We start from the raw sequence: 15,000 nt of genomic DNA, 5'->3' as shown, positions 1-15,000 counted from the left end.
ATATATATTATTTTTTATAATATAAAGCTGAATGTGTGTGTGTATGTGTGGTCACGAATAGGCTCCTACATGGTTGACTATTTTTAAAAAACTGATTACATATAATGATAGAAGATGTATCGAGACACAGGAATGGGTATGTTTGATCTGACAGAACAGTGGTTCATTAAAATTGTGGGGTCTGCGCTCGCGCCTTGTCCACAAAGTATGGAAATAAAAAATTTAAAAATTAAAAAAAAAAACGTTTACAAGTGTTTTTGATAAAGATGTACATAATAATACTTTGATAAGTATGTTTTAACTTAAATAGGGATGGTATAATTAAATTGTGGGGTCTGCGTTCGCGCCTGGCCTCCATAGAATGGAAATAGACACAAACATTAATAAAGACTTTTCATATCTATCTGCGAAAGTATACTTTGATAATTATGTTTCAGTTTGAAGAAATTTGGTATAATAAAATCATGGGGTGTTCGTTCGCACCTGACCTCCATAGAATGTAAATATGTCACAAAGTTTAACAAGGTAGGTTTTTTAATATAGATCCACAGAATATTGTGATAAGTGTTTCAGTGTGAACAGGTATGGTATAATAAATTATGGGGTTAATCTATTTTATTTTTACTTTCATCATATTTTGCTTTGGTTTTGATACCCCCAAATTCGAAGCTATCTCTTTACAAACCTTCCTTTTCATAACCTATCATACTTTCATAAATCACAGTCCATTTTCTGTAGGCTGTCTTTGAACCCAGTCAAGGACGGGTACGTTTGCTAGTATATATATATATATATATATATATATATATATATATATATATATATATATATATATATATATATATATATATATGTATATATATATATGTATATATATATATATGTATATATATATGTATATATATATATATGTATATATATATATGTATATATATATATATATATATATATATATATATATATATATATATATATATATATATATATATATATATATATATATGTCATCGACTTGTATAATTCTTCCGAAAATGAAAACACAAATTTTTCTGTCGTGTTAAAGTACATAATTCCTGTGTACAACAAAACAAAAAAGCCAGAAATACTTTTCTAGTTGTCAGTTTAAAGACTCCTAAATTACTTCCAGATTTTAAAGCGTCGCAATATTTTCAGCCATACCGCCCCTCCCCCAAACTATCAATAAGTTTTTAAATTACTGATATGTTTATTATAGTGATCTTTTGAAATTGGAAGTAATTTTGAAGTTTTTAAACTGTCGATTAGAACATGATTGCAAATAATTATGGTTCCTTTGTGATCCTAAACCAAAAACAAAAACATTTAATTTTATCGTGCGCCTCTGTCGTATTAAAGAACCCAATTTTCGACAAACAAATATTTATCAGTGAATGCTACACATTTTTAGATCATTTTAAAGGTTTTTATATGCAATTGGGGACCCATATCGACTCGAATATTTCCGATTGGTATTTATGGAAAACACCGATAATGAGTCGTCGCCGTACAGTCAATTAGTATCAACATTAAATAAAACATTGTTTTCATTTTATCCTAAATTAAAGTTAGGGTCAATTACCTCTCCCTAATGTGAATCGATTTAATTTATTTTATTTGGTGATTTTTTTTTCCAGAATAAACAAAACAAAATTAGGGTGAAAAAATAAATACTCAACCAATAAATGTTACCAAAGGCAAGATAAGTTACTTTTCTTCACACCGGAATGAGTTTTTTGTGTGTTTTAACTTATTTTAGTGTGTTATTTATTTAAAAATAAAAGTACTGTAAAACTTGTCGAGTTAGAAAAAAAACAAAAAAACAAAATGGTGGTCTCATTTGAGTCATAGTCGAGCCTCGATTATCGTTCAAAAATCGAAAATTAGACAAAAATACTGATAGAAAGTTACATTTTTGCATGATTTGTGACATGTATTGGATGTGTTTTAATCAGTGTTTTGTTTAATTTTCGATTTTTAACGGTTATACAGGCTCAACTATGACTGGAATGAGATCACCATTTTGTTTTTTTGTTCTAACTCGACATGCTTTACTCTGTCTTTATTTTTTAACTAAAAAACACTTTAAAATAAGTTAAAATAAAAAATAAAAACTTATCCAGGTAGGTATAAGAGTAATTTAGCATGCCTTTGGTAACTTTTATTTGCTGTATATTTATTTTTTCACCTTTTTCTTTTGTTGGGAAAATCACCGGTATATACCCGACACAGTTAGACACACTTAATCAACCGAGAACCACATCCGTCTATATAAAAACATATAAGATATTAAGGGATATATATTCAAGAGTCAAAACAATGAAAAGAATATGCTGTTGTTACAGCCCTACTGATTGGGGACCCATATCAACCTGAATTTTTTCAGTTGATATCTATGGAACACACCGACAATGATTGAGTTGTTGCCGTACAGTCAATTAGGATCAACATTAAATAAAACAAATTTTTTTTTTCATTTTTTCGTAAATTATAGTTAAAGTCAATTACCCTTTCTTTGTGTTAAGAATGCGTTTAATGAAGTTCTTCAAATCAGTACGTGAATCAATTTGTTTTTAAGTTATTTTCTCTCTTTTTTTTTTTTTCAAATTTATTTAGGTCTAATCCTAAACTTAATTCTAAGCTTAACTTAACGCTATACTTTAGTGCTGTCTGTTTTTCTTGGCAAATCGAAAAACTGCTTCAGGCATTGCAAAAAATAGCATCAATCAAATATAAAAGCCGTGGGGCTCAGAAGAAAGATTTGAACGTAATAATCGGCAGAGATTCCATTGATACCAAGTGGGACCGGGTCAATACTTTGCGAATGTTGACGCTTAAGAATGCGATGGAACAAATAAATATGAGCAGCATAAACCAAAGATCATACAGGAGAAGAAATTGATTACGGGTGAGATTACACTATTAAAAAAGACGCTTTTTTTGTGGAAATCGCTCAAAACAAGGTATAAAGCCACTTGATGTAATGAGCTAACAAAGACGAAATATTTTTTGGGAGGTTATATTTTATCCCTAATAAATTATATTTAATGAAGAACACAGCACGAAATAAACAACAAAACTTCTTTTCAACACTAGCAAGGAAAAGGGGAATTTATTTCACAGCAGGAAGTTGAAGATAGGATTGTGGTTGAGAAAAAGAAAAAAGGGTTCTGTGTCGATAAGTCGGTATATCCCCCTGTGTCGTCCCCAGTTGATAGCAGTTGTCTCCAGATGGAGACCGGCGATGCTAGGTAGAGGTGTCCGGTGGACAGGAGACGAGAAAGGAGGGGTGGTGCTTGGCTGGAGATCCGGTCCTGACTGATGACTAACTGTAGTTCCAAAAAGTAGTTCTTTGGGAAACCGATGAGTCGATGTGCTCTATTAGCTGATTGGCCAGTGTGTGGCAGAACAGCTGAGGCGGGGTCATTGATTCACAAGAGAAAATAGGTATTTGTGCCTGCTACAGATGATTGTCACAAAAGCATAAGGTGCCTATTGACCTTAATCTTAAAAAGACATCGGTTGTAGGTAGAAGGGAAACAGTAAGCAAGAAGAGAGTTCTGCAACCTTGCAGTTCTTGGAAAGAAACTACTGAAACTACTGGAATAGGAAGCTATATTATAATGAGGTATGAAAATTTACGCACATACAAAGAAATATGCATTCCTTAGAATCGTATATGTTTGTTAGTCTGGAGGGTGGTATCATAACAAATGAACAGATACTACACTACGAAAGAAGGTAATGCCTGGGGTATGGTAATATACACTACAAGATCCCCTCTCTCGAAAAGATGAGATAATGTCGGGAAAAAATTTTCTCATAATAACAGAACAGATACACTAATGCTTAAAGAAGGAGGTAATGCCTGCAAGGATACTCTTATGATAGCAAAGTGTTTACTCTTCTAGTATATATATATATATATATATATATATATATATATATATATATAGGGCGACCCCAAAAAAAAACGAAAGAGGCCATCTAGAACATATGCTGTAGAACGGAGAAAAAAAGAAAAAAAGGCCTAAGCCCTAGTGTTTTTAATAGTTATGACCAAAGTTTCATTTCATTCGGACAAAACACTAAGAAATGGGGCCTAATTAGAGTTGGGACCCGTTTTTTATGGGTCACCCTGTATACATATATGGCACAATCACGTTGACACACCGGTTCTAGTCAGATCACCGAAGTTAAGCAACGTTGAGCCTGGCTAGTACCAGATGGGTGACCATTTGGGAATTTTTGGCACTGTATGTGCTTTCCGCTTATCTCGGCATTTGTTTCCAGTCGTCCTGAATCTCCACTTGCCACTGGTATTCAACAACGTCGATTCAGGAGAGGTGTGGTTGGAGATTGTGCAACTCTTGCCACCAAAATTTCACGCGGAGGCTCCCTTAAGGAAGCCTTGTGCCATATACTATTCTAGTAATAGAATACAACCGAACACATGCATGTCACTAAACACAAATAGCCAGAAGCAACAGAGAAGGAAAAATGAACTTCAAATGAAATTAGATGAGTAGTGAAATGCTATTACAAAAGCAAAAAAAAAAAAGGTTCTTTTACACGTACAGAACATAATCATATGGTTGGTTGGTGGTGTTTAACCGCCTATCAACCTCTAAAGGGTCAGTTTAGGACAGAAACATTTTTTTAAACCTATTTGATCTCACTAATTAATTTATTGGGGATTCTATTGAGAACAATATTTTCTCTTTGTCATTTTATTATTGTTTTCCAAAGTAAAATGTTGTCACTTTCTTGAAAATTTAGTTTTCCAAAGTAAAATGGTGTTAGTTTTAGTTTTTTTTTCTGTTTTACAAGAGAGTCAAGGTCCGAAGGCCACTCAAGGATAAGGATTAAGATGGTAGTTTAGTCATCTTTAATGGTGAAAATTGGGTAGAATTTTGATTGAGGGGATGGCTCAACAAGAACGTGTACATTGGACTTGAAGACTACCATATTGTAATCAGTCGGGAAGCAGGCCAATGGAGCAGTGTTCCACGTGTATGTAGTTCTAGCAAAGAAGCTTTGTTCGTAGAATTAGTTTCTTGAAAATTTTGTTTTTCAAAGTAAAATATTTTAAGTTAGGAAACCAACAGAAAGAAAAAAAAGAGAGTTGGGGCACGATTGTTGTTTTTGTTCTGGGCTTTGCAGAACATGATTAAGTTTTTGCAAAAAGATTTTTTTTAATTTAATGTACAGTGCATTTGAGTCAGGAAGCCAATATCTTCAGCCAGCCTGATACATAATCTATAATGTAAATCTCACCTGTTTAAATGTATGTATGTATGTATGTATCCCTAAAACTTTCGACAGAGGCGACAGATTTTCACAAGATCAGTATCGTTTTGAAGCATGACTCTTCGGATTACAAATATCGAAAAATTGGTTAAAAACATTAATTTCTTCACCCTCAACCGGGCACTTTTCTACAGGGAGGGGGTCGCTTTTTTCGTCGATATTTTCGGAAGTCATCCCCTCTTTTTGATTGACTAGCCTTAATTTAAACCTTCATCATTTCTGGTTTGGAAAAGACCACGTTTTTTTTATTTTTCACATTCTTTTTCCTCCTTCGCGGTAGGGGTTCGAGTTTGCCTGCCTTCTACCACTTTTTTGTTTTTGCTCAACACACACCTCCAAACACCCGGGCAACGCCGGGCACCCAGGCTAGTCATATGAGAAAAGGCAAAGATATATTATTGTAAACATATAACATATTCAATGTGTGCTAATGTACCGTTATTTTTATAGGATAGATAAACGCTGTGTTACAGGATCATAGGTAAAATAAACGTGGGTCTGATGTTGCTATATGCATCAACAAACCATGAAAAACTGATAATAAACAGATATTTTTTTTTTACACAGTGATCACCACTTATCAAGGCCCTGAAGCCACTCAGGGATAAGGGTCATTGCAAGTACATTACGTTAGTGTGGAGATTTGATGAAGTGTTTAATTAAGGGGGCGGTTCATTAGGAATTTGTTAACATTGGACTTGAAGACATCCAAGTTGTAGTCCGGAGGGAAGCAGGCAGACGGAACAGAGTTCCACATGCGTGCAGTTCTAAGAAAGAAGCTTTGTTCATGGAATCCGCGTTTTGATTTAGGCACAGATATAGAGTGGGGGAAATTAAAGATCTGAGCGGCATGATTGACAAGGCCTTGTTTGATTGCCAAAATGGGGAATCCCGGGCGGCATCCTGTGAATACTGATCCTTCTTATTTTGAGTAAAAAAATACAACAAACCAAGTGTAAATAAATATCATCAGCACCAGCCAAAAGGAAAGGATAGCAAAGGGTTCACACAAGTAATAGAGTGATATTACAAAAAGCAACCCGCACATAAAGCAGCTCTTTTACACATGTCAAACGTAATCCGGAAGTTATGCTGCTGATGTTCTGGACATCCTGCATATGTCGACCTCTGTCATATCTGTTTGATCCCTGCCTATAGCTATCTATTTCACCCTGTAATATATATCCCAATAGCTCCGTCTCCTCCGTTTTGATGATGTATACAATTACGAGGCTGTTGCAGCAAAATCCGACACTTTACAAAAAAAGAAAACGAAACTAATTAGGCTATAAAAAACAAAAGTTGCATAATCTCAACGGTTTATCAAGCAACAGTTAAAGCTACATATTAGTTCTTTTTTTTTTTTTTTTTTTTCAACCTAAGCGCCATCAGAAAAGACAAACCATCTCAAGACGGTCACAAAATGAGTAACACACTTTGGCATTCATGACCTTGTCTGTAGCAGCAAATACAGCCAAGATGACAGTGTTGTTGGACGTGCTTGTTAGTCTTGGACACGATCATGCTCAGAAGAAATAGTCAAGAGGGTTGCAGTTGAATAAAGGTGGCGGTCACAAGTCCGGCAACCAGTGGTAAGGAACAGTGGCGAGCAACCACACTGGAGTCATCTTCGTCTTGTGTGCAGGACTGGAGTCTTCCTAGAAGATGTAGGGGCGTCTGGCGGCGATCTGGTCCATCTAGGTTTTCACCATACTCATCAGCATCTCCTGGTATTTTGCTTACATCTTGTTAAACGTCGGATTTTATTGTGATGCCCTGGTTTTGCCTATATCGTAGGATATTGTAGAATAGACTATGAAGGATTTTTAAAGTTATGTGTGACAAGTATCAGACTCTTAATCTATGTCTGTCTGTCTGTCTGTCTGTCTCTCTCTCTCTCTCTCTCTCTCTCTCTCTCTCTTTCACACAGACACACACACACACAAAGTAAATTAAGTTATCTAATTACTATAATTCTTTTGGGATGAATAATTTGCATATTTTTATTTATTTGCAGACTATTCTCCTCATCTTTATAGTTGTTGTTTCACAGTGTTTCGGCCAACTATTCCTCCTTCATGGCCCGTGACGCAGTGTATAGAAACATTGATTCTACACAGTTCCAGGTGAGTATTGTCTAAAAATAGCGGTTTCAATCCTACCCAAAGGATTAGTTGACCAAAACATGGTGAAACGACGACAACTATGGAAGGCAGTAATTACTGAAGATACAGTTAAAGATTCAGCATCCCTATCCTGTTTCGGTTAACAACCTGACGAAGGCCGGGGGAATAGTTGGCCGAAACGTTGTTAAAACAACAACTATAAAAGATGAGGATAATAGTCCGCAAAATAAATAAATAAAATTATATCATCAGGTTTTATTTGGTTGTTTTCTTTTACGGCATATCAACACATTTCAGGTAATTTGGAGGAAAAAATAAAGCCCAACCGCTCTGCTTCAATTCCAAGTTTTTTTGTTTGTTTTTTGTTTTTTTTACATGGAGGCCACTCAGGGATAAGGGTTATTGCGTGTACAGTGATCAATGAGATAGTATTGTAGTAATCATTAATATTGGAGATTTGATAGAGTGTCTTACTTAAAAGGGCGGTTTGTCAGGAATTTGTTTATGTTGGACTTGAAGACATCGAAGTTGTAGTCAGGTGGAAAACAGGCAAACGGAAGAGAGTTCTACAGTGGTGCACTTCTGAGAAAGAAGCTCTGCTCATGGAATCTACGTTTGGATTTAGGCACAGATAAGTTCCAACTCTTCTGATCTCCAGCTAACCTGATCATGTGACACGCAGGTAACATACACGTAGATCCGATCAGCTGACCAGACCTTCCAGTAAACTTGTCTATGATCTAGCTTTGTTATATTTTGACAAGTTTTATGAAAACATCATCATATTCATCTCTTGTCTACCACTCCAGTTAGATAGATAGATAGATAGATAGATAGATAGATAGATAGATAGATAAATAGCTACAAAGTTAGATAGATAGATAGATAGATAGATAGGTAGATAGATAGATAGATAGATAGATAGATAGATCGCGATGGAGAGATAGCTAGATCGATATATAGATAAATAGCTATAAAGTTAGATAGATAGATAGATCGATAGAGAGATAGCTAGATCGATATATAGATAAATAGCTACAAAGTTAGATAGATAGATAGATAGATAGATAGATAGATAGATCGCGATGGAGAGATAGCTAGGTCGATAGAAGATAATTTATTCTGTTCTACCTATCTCATAAAATATTAACGTCTTATGTTATTAAAAATCTTACTCTCTTTCACAACGCTATGCCCCCTCCCTTTTGAAATGTCCAACGACTTTTTTGTTTCCTAAATAGAACAAGCTTATAACGTATTCATTACATCAAAAATATATTTTTAAATATTTGTACTGGTATTTTGTTTCTTAATTTCATTCATACATAGGAAACCTCGCAATAAAGACGAAACGTTGATGAACACATAAGTTGGTTTGTTCCTTTTTTATCTCACACTCTCTCTCTCTCTCTCTCTCTATATATATATATATATATATATATATATATATATAGAGAGAGAGAGAGAGAGAGAGAGAGAGAGAGAGAGAGAGAGAGAGAGAGAGAGAGTTCTCAACGATAATTCTTGGCCTGAAGACGTAATCCCCCAACGCGGGTGATTACAGAAACATGTATGCACATATGTAGCCATCAATGTTTGTATAAATAAATTTCATATATATATATATATATAAATTTTCTGGTGTCCGCTTTAATATATTTTAATTTATGCAGATTTCATATTTATTATGACAGAGCCAATTCTCTATTGATTATTATATTGTACCCAATATATAGTAGTGGTTTCAAAAGTTTTAAACCAATATATGATTTGGATGGTATTAACTAGAATCAAAGCAAAAACATAGTTCTGTATACAAAAAATTGACAGAATAGTTTGTTAGATACCGTTCTCACACGCACACAGACTTTTAAAAATCAAAATATCCTTGTCAAAGTAAAAAGTTTTTTTTTTCTTTTCATTTGCATTGTTCGATGTTAAAGTAGACTTCCTGTTGTAAGAAAAACAATCTGGGTAATATCTCGGCATGGCTACATCGATATATATATATATATATATATATATATATACAGGGTGTTTCAAAAGTCTTGGGAACATAAAGATTTTTAATAACTCAAAAACTATTAAGAGTTAAAAAATGAAATTGGTACCGTTGGAAAGGTTAAAGTTTCAAGTTTTGTGGGGAATCTTCAAACTTGCTCAATATGAGCACCATTCGTCACACGGCAGACATCTAGTCGATAGTCCATTTCCTGCCAAACGCGTTCCAGCATCTTGACGTCAATGGTTCCCACAACTGCCGTTATTCGAGCCTTTAGTTCGTCAATATCTCTTGGAAGGGGCGGCACATAGACTTGTTGCTTGACAAAGCCCCAAAGGGAAAAGTCACACTCAGTACCCCATATGCGAGTGCTATGCTTGTTAACTTTGCCATTCAGATAGAAGGTCGCCTCATCGCTAAAAACAAGCCGGTCATCAAAGCCGTTATCTTCCAACTTCTCTTGCATTGCAATGCAAAAGTCACGGCGAAGTGGCTTATCAGTGTCCTTCAACTTTTGGACCAACTTGAGCTTGTAAGGTACCATTTGCAGTCGTTTCCTTAAGACACGCCAGACAGTTGCTGGAGCAAGCTGAAGTTCCCTGCTGGCTCTTCTCACTGATTTACGGGGGCTCTGCTGAAAGGCTTCCGGACTTGCTCAACTGCATCTTCTGAAGTTGAAGGGCGACCTGTTCGCTTACTTGGGCACAAACACCCATCTTTCACAAATTTAGCATGCCATCTGACAATGGGTTTCCTTTCAGGGACTTCTTTTTTAAATTTCCTGCGAAATGCACGCTGAACACATGTCCACGATTCAGTCTTTGCAAACTGGAGGACGCAAAACGCCTTGTCTTGTTTAGAGAACGCCATTACTGCACATGGAAAGATAAGACGAAAATCATTAGTATGACCAAAAACTTGATTAAGCAAGCTTTAAAATGACACCAGTTTCATTTTTCTACCTGGAATAGTTCATGAGATATACGCATTTGTAATGTTCCCAAGACTTTTGAAACACCCTGTATATATATATATATATATATATATATATATATATATATATATATATATATATATATACCCTGCACTGGTGATTCCTAAAATGATGAAACACTAGTGTATGTAGGTATTAAAAAAATAATTATAGCAATAATTATGTCGGCCTATTCAAGAACTTGGTTCATATTGTTGAGCACTCCAAGTTGAAGTTAAAAGTCGGTCACTTAAGCTTAAGCTTACACGCGCAGATGAGGATGTCATAATCATTAGATCATTATCACCGTCTTGAAATTTAAAAATAAATTTTTAAATTTCAACTGTATTTCTTGCGATTAACGGTGGGCATGTGGGTTTGTTCTTTGCTAATGGAGTCAGAGATGGCTTCGTTGCCGGGTTCGAATCCCCAGACCAGCGGTAATCATGACACCCTGCACTGATGATTTCCGAAAAGATGAAACACTAGTGTCTGTAAGTATTAAAAAAATAATTATAGTAATAATTATATATGTGTGCGTGAATTTTTCCCTCGCTGTAAACGTTTAAATTTTGATTAAAATTTGTAAAGTTTGAATTATTTCTAGAAAAACATCTAGTACTTTCAGGAAGGACCATGTGAAGGTTGCAAACATCTCTACGTGAAAGTGTTTCTGTGGAATAAACTGGATTCGAACTTGGAATGATAAGGTTGTCACATTGTGTCGTTAACCACTTAGTCACCAACATCTCCCAATGTATTGTTGAAGTCGAAGCATTCTTGTATTCACTGTACTATGCACGTTATTTAGTTGGGTTGCATAGTTGTATACCAAAACTAGAACTCTCTTTTTATACCAAAACAGAAAGTCTCTCTAAATGCAAAAAAAAAGCTAGAAGTCTTTCTTTATACTAAAGCTAAAAGTCTCTTTTGATACCAAAATTAAAAGTCTTTCTTCATACCAAAGCTAAAAGTCTTTCTTTATACCAAATCTAAAGGTCTTTCATCATACCAAAGCTAAAAGTCTTTCTTTATACCAAATCTAAAGGTCTTTCCTTATACCAAAGCTAAAAGTCTTTCTTTATACCAAATCTAAAGGTCTTTCTTTATACAAAAACTAAAAGTCTTTCTTTATACCAAAACTAAAAGTCTTTCTTTATACCAAAACTAAAAGTCTTTCTTTATACCAAAACTAAAAGTCTTTCTTCATACCAAAGCTAAAAGTCTTTCTTTATACCAAATCTAAAGGTCTTTCCTTATACCAAAGCTAAAAGTCTTTCTTTATACCAAAACTAAAAGTCTTTCTTTATACCAAAACTAAAAGTCTTTCTTTATACAAAAACTAAAAGTCTTTCTTCATACCAAAGCTAAAAGTCTTTCTTTATACCAAATCTAAAAGTCTTTCTTTATACCAAAGCTAAAAGTATTTCTTTATACCAAAACTAAAAGTCTTTCTTTATACCAAAACTAAAAGTCTTTCTTTATACCAAAGCTAAAAGTATTTCTTTATACCAAATCTAAAGGTCTTTCTTTATACCAAAACTAAAAGTCTTTCTTTATACCAAAGCTAAAAGTCTTTCTTTATACCAAATCTAGTGGTCTTTCTTTATACCAAAACTAAAAGTCTTTCTTCATACCAAAGCTAAAAGTCTTTCTTTATACCAAATCTAAAAGTCTTTCTTTATACCAAAGCTAAAAGTCTTTCTTTATACCAAAACTAAAAGTCTTTCTTTATACCAAAACTAAAAGTCTTTCTTCATACCAAAGCTAAAAGTCTTTCTTTATACCAAAACTAAAAGTCTTTCTTTATACCAAAACTAAAAGTCTTTCTTTATACCAAAACTAAAAGTCTTTCTTTATACCAAAACTAAAAGTCTTTCTTTATACCAAAACTAAAAGTCTTTCTTCATACCAAAGCTAAAAGTCTTTCTTTATACCAAATCTAAAGGTCTTTCCTTATACCAAAGCTAAAAGTCTTTCTTTATACCAAATCTAAAGGTCTTTCTTTATACCAAAACTAAAAGTCTTTCTTTATACCAAAGCTAAAAGTCTTTCTTTATACCAAATCTAGTGGTCTTTCTTTATACCAAAACTAAAAGTCTTTCTTCATACCAAAGCTAAAAGTCTTTCTTTATACCAAATCTAAAAGTCTTTCTTTATACCAAAGCTAAAAGTCTTTCTTTATACCAAAACTAAAAGTCTTTCTTTATACCAAAGCTAAAGGTATTTCTTTATACCAAAGCTAAAAGTCTTTCTTTATACCAAATCTAAAGGTTTTTCTTTATACCAAAACTAAAAGTCTTTCTTTATACCAAAGCTAAAAGTCTTTCTTTATACCAAAGCTAAAAGTCTTTCTTTATACCAAATCTAGTGGTCTTTCTTTATACCAAATATAAAGGTCTTTCTTTATACCAAAGCTAAAAGTCTTTCTTTATACCAAATCTAAAGGTCTTTCTTTATACCAAAACTAAAAGTCTTTCTTTATCCCCTAAAAGTCTTTCTTTATACCAAAACTAAAAATCTCTCTTTATACTATAAGTATTTCTTAATACTAAAACTAGTAGTCCTTTTTCTACCAAAACTAGAAGTTTCTCTTTATCCCAAAAGTAGAAATCTATCTTTATCCCAAAACTAAGAGTCTCTCTTTATACCACAACTGGAACTCCCTCTCTTAATCCCCAAACCAGAAGTTTCTCTTTATACTAGAATTTTTTTATACTAAGACTATAAGTGTTTCTATATTATTACAGCTTGAAGTCTCTCTTTATACCCAAAGTAGAAGTCTCTCTTAACCCCTAAAATAGAAATCTCTCTCCATACCACAACTAGAAGTCTCTCTCTTTGTACCAAAACTAGGTGTTTTTCTTTATTTCAAAAGTAAAATTTAAAAAAAAAATAGGAATTTCTCTTAATTATTTTTTTTTTTTTCACACATTTACGAAATAATTTGTTTTCGTGTATCTTTTGCGATCTCGTAGCCGCGTACCTTCAGTTCAAGGTCGCATAAAAGGGTGGGGGAGGGGGAGATAGTGTCTGCGGCAAACCGGATATCTACCGTCGCTGTTCACACCCTGGTGTGGCCTTTCACCTGTTATTTATTTTTTAATTATTAAATAGGCACGCCCACACCTACGCGATTTTACATGTCCTTTGCAGGGTCTACTCGTTGGAATTTGTTTAGAATGTGTCTAGAAACTATTACTCATTTCTAGAATCAGCTGCTTTTTCCTCAACGCACTTAAATATTTCGAAAATCATTCGGTATTTGTAGTCACAAATCTGGAATGAAGCTATTTAAAAAAAATGATTGTTCAGAATGTCTGAAATGTTTTAAGTGAGATCAAAATTTGATCTTGTTTGAAGTGGCAACGGCAGTGAATGTTATTATCGCCTATCGGCTCTCCATAGGATAAAATTTCACATCAGCAGTTCTCTTCGACAGTCACGATGTAAGAGATATTCACTCCGATGGTTTTCCTTTTCTCTTCGTATATGGTCAGCCATACCGGATTTTTTTCAATTTCTCCACCTATTTCGGGTTTTCAATATTTTTCTAACCTTACTTTTAGCTCGTGACATGTCCAACCTTTGTATAGTTTTTTTTTATATTTACTGTTTGTATAGTTTATTTATATTTATTTTATATTTACTCTTACACACAGTTCTTGGTCATTATTTTTTTTATTTATTTTTCGTACAGGGGTTTGACTCGCACAAGATGCCTTCGGAGACAAGATACACCTGAAGAAGGTCGAAGATTACACCAACCAAAACGTTGTGCAAATAACGCTCTAGATGAGAACAGTAGTCCGAGGGATCCAAATAATACGAATTCTATAGATATTTGTTTACTGTCTCGGTTGGCTAATATTTTTATAATCCGGAAACAAAGAGATTTTTTTTTTTAATAAGAAGAAAAAGAAACGAAGCTTATTTTTCCTGAGAAGTTGCCGTCAACTGATCAAAATTCCATCTTATATCGATTATTTTTTATTTGGAATTTTTGTAAGTAATCTACTTAAACTTACTTTACGTTTTGACTGGAAAATCTCTGACCATCTTGTGATTTCCGACATATTTTATAGAAGCGAATAAAAACAAGTCTCCATTTTTTGTCTTTTTACCGCTTCAAACAGAGTCGTGGATTGTCTCCCCTTACGTTTCTTAGTATGCATGCATATCTGTGCCTATATTTTTAATATGGGGAGTGGTTATGATTTTTTATTTCATTTTGTTTTTTTAACTGGGGGAGGGGGTCATTTGAAACCGGCTGTGTTATAGTCAGCTGAGAAGCACCATCGTGATATTGTGTTCCACAGACGGGCAGTTCTAGAAAATAAACTTTGGATCGTGGGAGTTACATTTAGTTTTAGGTAAAGATATATAACAGGGGAAATTGTTAGCAGTCGTTGTAACTAGACGAGCGTTTGCTGTGAATGTTCTAAGGGGAAGGGAACTATAGATAGGAGCTCAGTTGTGCACCTGCCATGAAAATAAGGATAGTGCGGAGATAGATTCACTACGTCGCTTCTTCGAGAAAAAAGGAAGACGGATGGAGAAGAGGGGGGGGGGCT

At 34.1% G+C, this 15,000-nt stretch overlaps 1 protein-coding gene and 1 pseudogene across 1 annotated transcript in view; both read left to right on the top strand.

Moving 5' to 3' along the window:
• LOC145263126 (uncharacterized) overlaps window positions 1-15,000 on the top strand; it is a 96,812-nt gene that overhangs the window by 7,664 nt on the left and 74,148 nt on the right. The window lies entirely within an intron of this gene.
• On the top strand, window positions 4,162-4,278 carry LOC145263314 (5S ribosomal RNA; annotated as a pseudogene).

The sequence above is a fragment of the Euprymna scolopes genome, chromosome 38 (genome assembly GCF_053919585.1).
Source record: "Euprymna scolopes isolate OS-2025 chromosome 38, ASM5391958v1, whole genome shotgun sequence".
Classification (NCBI taxonomy): Eukaryota; Metazoa; Mollusca; class Cephalopoda; order Sepiida; family Sepiolidae; genus Euprymna; species Euprymna scolopes.
The sequence above is the reverse complement of the archived record's forward strand: the minus strand, read 5'-3'. Positions and strand labels throughout refer to the sequence as shown.